Raw genomic sequence first — 7,496 nt, forward strand, 5'->3', positions numbered from 1 at the left:
GTTTCAGCTTCAGCATCAATCCTGTGCAAAAGGAAAGGAAGAGGGAAGGAGGGAGGGGAGGAGAAAAAAAGTTACCAGATAGATCAAGAAGAATATACAGGACAGTCAGTTAATTTTGCATTTTAGACAAGCAGCAAATACCTCCTGCTGTCCCTTAGACTTGTCAAGAAGTTCCCACTTCAGGGCTTTGCGCATGCATGTAGGGCTCTTTTCTCTCCCTGACTTTAGGATTCTGGTCAGAGGTCATTATAATTGAGAGCTCTTGCCTGCCTTCCACACTCCTTTTACCTCTTGCTTTGATATATTCTTGTTTTCTCTAGCACTCTTTGGAAGATACATATATGCCTATATAAAATATATATTTTGTGTGTGTGTGTAAGAACATGGCACATAGGAAGTGCTCCATGACAATTTGATGAAGGAAAAAAATGGTATTATTGGGTCAGCTGAAGTGAGTACAGATGCAAAGCCATGACACTGAGAGAATGTTATTTCCCATTTCTTATTCATCTTTCTTGGCACATAGGGGTTTCCTTTTAAAACCTAGAACCTAAAAACTAGTCAAAAAATGCTGCAAAAACAGTGCGAAGAGAGGAGAGGTATTTTGCCTCTACCTCTTTGTGACTAATCAACTCTGTTTCAAGGACCTTGAGGAGATATTTTTCTTCCAACTAGAGCTCTTCCATTTAAAACGGTAATCCCAGCTCTCATTTTGTATTTTCTCCTTGTAAAAGGATGTGAAGGTCACCCACTCAACAAACTCTTAAGTTGATGCAAAATGCATGTGGAATCAGAAACTTAGGCAATATAAAAGTGAAGATGAATTGAAGTTATTTGTATTCAGTAAAAAAAATGTGTTAGAGGAGTAAGGTAAGAAAAACATGTCTCTCCAGCAGGAGTGCCTCATACATGGTTAAGAAATACCAGTGGACCAGCGGCCACCAAGTAGTGTTCCGGCCCCCCTCTGCCCAGAAGCAGCTGGGCCAGGCAACAGGCAGGATAACGACGATGTGCCTAGAGCTCTTCCAAAACAGAGGCACCACAGGGCCTGAGGAGAAACTGGAAACAGTTATATATGTTCCCAACACTGAAGTGATGACCAATGGAAAAACAAGAGTTTGGTTTATCATTCCTACTTTACAGCTTAACCTTGTTTCACCTTTGAATTCTGGTGTAGAGATGCATCTTGATCTTTTCTGGGCTTCAACTTCTCAACGTGGCCCTTTTCTAGAGGACAGCTCAGCTCATCTGAAAAAGGAAACGTCATCCTCCATTGGGCAAAACCTTACCATTCCCAGTAATACCTTCTCCTCTGATCCAATAGATCACCTTTAGAGCATCTTGAAGCTTCTGCCAGATAGAGATAATCACCTTTAGAGCATCTTGAAGCTTCTGCCAGATAGAGATAATCACCTTTAGAGCATCTTGAAGCTTCTGCCAGATAGAGATAATCTTGATATTACTCCAAAATTAAAACACTCAACCCTTGTAACTCTTTTTGTGAGGAAGGGGGTTACAAATGATCAAGAAAAGGGCTAACATTTGACTCCCTTAGATATATGCATTTAGCTTGCATGAACACCCTTGACAAGATTCTCTATGTGCTAAAATGTGACCACGGGTGTACAAGTGGATTATATTGACCATGTAGGGCTGAACCATTTCCACAGCTTTTTTAAAATCTTATTTTTCTTGATAGTCTGGGATACTCAATATCAGTGTTCCAGAAGTCATTATATATCTAACAAAAATGAACCATAATCCTCACAAACCTTCATGATTCAAGGATTTAATGTTTTAATCTTTTTATAATGGAAAATGTCAGACAATTAATTTGGATTGCCCATGATCTTATTTTCTCTTGTTAACTCAAATTAAAATTTAGTAAGACAATGTTTCTCATGTTGCTGGTTATGAAACCAATTTAGTGGGTCATAACAAGTAGTTTTTTTAATGAAACAGAATAAAACAGAAAATAGCAACTTGCTTCTAAAAGAAGGGAAATTATTTCTCATAAAACTTTTGTTTGGAAAATAAGTAAATGTTGAACTGCCCTGGCAGTCCAGTGGTTAAGACTCCACACACACTCCATTGCAGGGAATATTGGTAGATCCCTGGTTGGGGAACTAAGATCCCACATGCCACACAGCACAACCAAAAAAAAAAAAAAAAAAGTAAATGTGTATCTATGTTGCTGCTGCTGCTAAGTCACTTCAGTCGTGTCCAACTCTGTGCGACCCGATAGATGGATGCCCACCTGGACGGGAATCCCGTCCCTGGGATTCTCCAGGCAAGAACACTGGAGTGGGTTGCCATTTCCTTCTCCAATGCATGAAAGCGAAAAGTGAAAGTGAAGTCACTCAGTCATGTCTTACTCTTAGCAATCCCAAGGACTGCAGCCTACCAGGCTCCTCCATCCATGGGATTTTCCAGGCAAGAGTACTGGAGTGGGGTGCCATTGCCTTCTCTGGTATCTATATTAGGCTACACCATAAAATGCATTTCTTATTGTGAATCACAGTAAAAAAAAAAAAAAGTGAAAGCCATAGATTTAATACTTGTACTGTCATAAGCAATTAATAGACACCTATGGTAACATAAAGTCCAATTCATAGATTAACTGAAAAAGAAACACCACTGCCTATGTGAACTAATTTATACATAGACAAGGAAAAATATTAATGTTTCTCAAGAAAAACAGATATTTTAGTACAGAAAAATAGGTTTCTGACTTCTTGAAAATCAAATCCCTAACTGAATTATAAGCTAAAGAGTGGGGGGAAAAGAAATTCTTAGTCACCTTAAATAACGTTTAAACTAGGATTTATGATAACTGGGTGTTGTTGGCATTTTTGTGACTAATTTAAAAATTTTTTATTAAAGTGAAATGCAGACAGATTTATTGGGATCTAGAAAATCTTAAAAGAAGCCTTATTACACGACTTATTTCATTATGACAAAAACTGATGAACCCTCAGTGTGACAGGAGGAATATCTTTGACATTTTAATGGGTCGTGTCAAAGATGGGCACGTGATGGATGCTGCTCCGGTCTCTCCCCTGGCTCTGGTACTTTTCAGTGACTGCCTGTGTGGTCATTGCACAGAAAGTCAGACTGTGGAGGTCCACAGCAGTAGGATAAGATTCCACTTGGGGGCTGCTCCAGGAATGAATGAAAAACATAGGAAGTTGTACTCTGTGACAACCTAGAAGGGTGGGATGGGGTGGGAGGTGGGAGTTGGGAGGGTCAAGAGAGAGGGGATATATGTATATCCATGGCTGATTCATGTTGATGTATGGCACAAACCAACACAATATTGTGAAGCAATTATCCTCCAATTGAAAATAAATTTAAAAAATCAATAGTAACCCAGTGAAGAAATGAAAAAAAAAAATAAAAACCTAGGACGTTGTACATAAAGATTTTCCCATGGGATATTCTGGGACAGAGATAGCTGAGGGTATTTCTTGAGATCTACTGAAATGCCCCTCAGCCTTCTGAAACCACCATGTGTACTAGGGGTGGGTATGGGATACAATACTCTGACTGCGACCATTCAGCCCATTTTGCCCTCTGCCAGCCAGTCTGTTATTCCCATCTGCCAGTATTTCTAGAGCTCATTTGTCCCTATCTCACTCCAAGGTACCTTTTTATTGAATGCCCCCTGTTTTGGAATAGAGAATCAGCATAAAATGTGGTACCTAAGTAAGAACAGAATAGTTGACAGAAATATCTGCATATTGATTTAATGCTTTTGGGTAAAGTCTTAGTGTAAAAATTAACCTAGTCCATCGATAAGAATATTTGAAACTCATTGACCAGCCTCATTTGAAAATGACAAATCATTTTCAAAATGGCACCAACTGTAAATGGAAAAAGGAAAATGTTGTTTTTGCTGGGAAGAAGTCCAAAAAAGCAAAGCTCTCCTAAAATTTATTTCACAGAATCTACATATTCCTATTTTCATTCTTTCTTACAAACAGGGGTATAAGTTTAAAAGTTAAGTTCCTAAGCCCAAAGTCTGTAAATAAATCCTTACCAGAGAGATCTCTGTGAGACAAGATGGTGTAAATATTAGAATTGTAACAGGGTTTCCATTTAAACTTTTGCACTACCCTTTCATAACTTCTTCCTCAGATATGAGAATAGGGCCTGCTGACTCTACGGCATCCCGGTGTTCTAACATTTAAAAGATGGCTCAGCTAGAAAAGTGCTGAGGGCTGTAGAGCATTTGTTTACTAGGGTGTGTGGACTAATGGGTCCCCAAAGATGTTCTTCACGTCCTAATCTCCGGAACCTGTGAATATGGAACATAGCACAGGGGCCTTTTCAGGTGATTAAGCTAAAGACCTTGAAATGGGGAGATTATACTGATTATCTGGGTGGTGGTGGCGATGGTGTTTAATCACTGAATCATGTCCAACTCTTTTGTGACCCCGCAGACTGTAACCTGCCAGGTCCCTCTGTGCATGGGACTTCCCAGCAAGAATAGTGGAGTGGGTAGCCGTTCCCTTCTCCAAGAGATCTTTCTGATCCACGGATCACACCCACATCTCCTGCACTGCAGGCAGATTCTTTACCACTGAGCTACCAGGGGAGCCCAATTACCCAGATAATCACAAGGGTCCTTACAAGAGAGATGCAGGAGGTGTTCACATCAGAGGCAGGAAGTGTAAGGACCCAAGCAGGAGTCAGAGAAGACAAATCTTACACTGCTGGCTCTGCAGATAGAGGAAGGGGCTGTGAGCCAAAGAATGGAGGCAGCTGTTAAAAGCGGAGAAAGGCGAGAAAACGACTTCTCCCCTTAAACTCTCTACAAGGGACAATGCCTGGAGCTTGGCCCAGTGGGACTGACTCTTGACTTCTGACCTACTAAGAGTAAGAGAATAAATCTATGTTGTTTCTGTCACTAGGTTTATGGTATTTCTTACAGCAGTAGCAGGAAATTAGTACATTTAATAAACTCAGAAGAAGAAAAAAAGGGGGGAACCCCTTGTATCACTTTTACTTTGGAGCAAGTGTGCTTCTTCTTAAAACAGATATAGAGTCCTCCCCGACATCCCAGCCCAAAGAGGCCTAAGTGCTTTTTCATCAGTTGCTACTCACTTAATTCTAGGAGTTGGAGGATGACAAATTTGCTTACTCACCCAAATAATCTGAAAAATTCCATGATGGAAAATTTTTTTGATGTAACTTCTCAGAAACAGAACAGTTTTTGAGAGGTAAGAATATATAACAGACTGGATAAGTAAAGATATAACACTTACTAGAACATATTTAAACTACTGCAGTTTTATAAATAAATCTGTCTTCCATGAATGCTGTATTAACTTCTAGGATTTCTCTGACTCATCTTTGCTTACGTTGGTTTGTACAGAAGTTTCTAAAACAAGAAAAAGAGGGATAGATTCATTTCCCTTCTCTTTCTTGTATCTCTATAATATTACCAGGTTTTTTTCCATTTTGGATGTTTATTTTACTGTTTACTTTGGATGGAATCAGGTGATTCAGCTGAAGTCCAAATAGACTACATTTCAACAAATGAAGTAGTTTAGCTATTTTAAATCAACGCTTGGTAAAAATATTTTCTCCATCATTAAAACGTCAGGAATAATTCCATGCTGTCAAAGACAACATTTTTTCTCCAAATTACTTCTTCCTTCTTATTTTAGAAGGTATCATTAAATAAAATATCTTATCCACTTGTATCAGTGGTGCTTCAAACTAGGATGAGTAAAATATAAATGCTACTGGTTTTGATCATCTATGAATATTGAACTTTCACATCACAAAAAACATATTAAGGAGAAAAGGGAATATCAAATCCTCTAAGATTTGATATTTTTGCAATAATCTCAGAGGAGCAAATATTTCTTCAGATTCAGTGAAATTGCCTACAAAACTTAAGAAGAAATCCTTAGAAGTCAAATTTGCATAAGATTTGAAATATGGAAGTCTGAACTGGTAGAATTCAAGAGCTTGCAGGGAAACCGAGGAGGTTATTATTTTAATTTATCCTGGCTATAAGTTTTTCTTTAACAAGTGAGAGTTGGCTCCAGTGTAAAATACAGTCTGAAGTGCAGAAAGTTCACACAAGAAAGAATTCACCCAAAAGAACTTGCAAATAAAAAAGGGCCATGCAGCAAGCTGGCACTGAAATGAGAAACAACCTCTTAGAGAAAGGTCAAGAGATGATGTGGAGTGAAAAATCTCCAGGGAACTGTCACTTTCTGAAAAGGAAAATGACAAAAGTGACAAATTTCAGAGAGTCTGAGGAGAACAAAGGACAGAGGTTGAAAAACACAGAGTAGAACTGCCTGCGTTCTTTCTTCGAGAGAACATTCAAGGTCATTTCTCCAGAATCCCTTAGTGTTTCTCCCTTAAAGGAATAAAAATGAAACTCCTGCCCCTCATCATTGCTAACCAGAAGAGGTACCTAAGAAGACAGTGATCTGGGTTCTCTGACTGGCAGCCATGGCCCCTGCTTACGAACCAAGCTCCTTGACAGCTTTTTTCCTTCAGTACTGAAAATAAAACGGGCTTCCCAGGTGGCGCTAGTGGTAAAGAACCTGCCTGCTAATTCAGGAGATGTAAGTGACTTGGGTTCAATCCCTGGGTCGGGAAGATCCCCCGGAGAAGGGCACAGCAACCCACTCCAGAATTGTTGCCTGGAGAATCCCGTGGACACAGGAGCCTGGCGGGTTACAGTTCATAAGGTCACAAAGAGTCAGACACTACTGAAGTGACTCAGCACACATTAAAAATAAAAATGCATAGAAGTGTTATACCAACCTACCTTATAATGCTCTCCTAAATAATAATGACCAAGCTTAAATACACACACACATAAAACATACACACACTCGCTCAAAGTTAAGCCATTTCCCAGTTGGTGCCCCACGCCACATCACCAGCAGGCAACACTTTCTCTCCTTTCTTTCCCATCCTTTTGTCCCTTTCCATTTTTTTTTTTACCCTCTCCCCTCAGCTGGTTTTAAAGGTGGTAGGAGGAGCATCCAAAGCATTTCTTTGCACCTCTGATATTATTCAGCAATTTTAAATGTTCCCTAGCCTTACCCTTCATTGTGTTTTTGCATTTTGAGACCCAGGGCAACTCTAGTTGAGACCCAGACCCAGCTCTCATCAGAGCTCCTGACTCAGGACAGATGGAGACTGAACTGAGGATAGTTCTGAAGGGTTTCAAACAAATATGCAAACCTATCTCCCAACCAGCTCCTCTAGCCTCAAAGAGAGAAAAAGTTGAAAAGCTTCTCTAAAGAGGAAAATATGTAATATTTGTCAAACAATAAAAATTCTTTGCTTTTAATATTTCCAACTTTAGGATATAGTTTGAAATGTACAGATAGCTATTATTTAACTACTTTAAGATAAACTTATATCTTTGGGGCTTTAATCATTTCTTTTAGAAATTATTTTTAGATATGTTCATTTTTGGTAGAAGCACTAAAATACAATGGCATTTTGCAACAGCAGTT

The sequence above is a fragment of the Cervus elaphus genome, chromosome 9, assembly GCF_910594005.1.
Source record: "Cervus elaphus chromosome 9, mCerEla1.1, whole genome shotgun sequence".
Classification (NCBI taxonomy): Eukaryota; Metazoa; Chordata; class Mammalia; order Artiodactyla; family Cervidae; genus Cervus; species Cervus elaphus.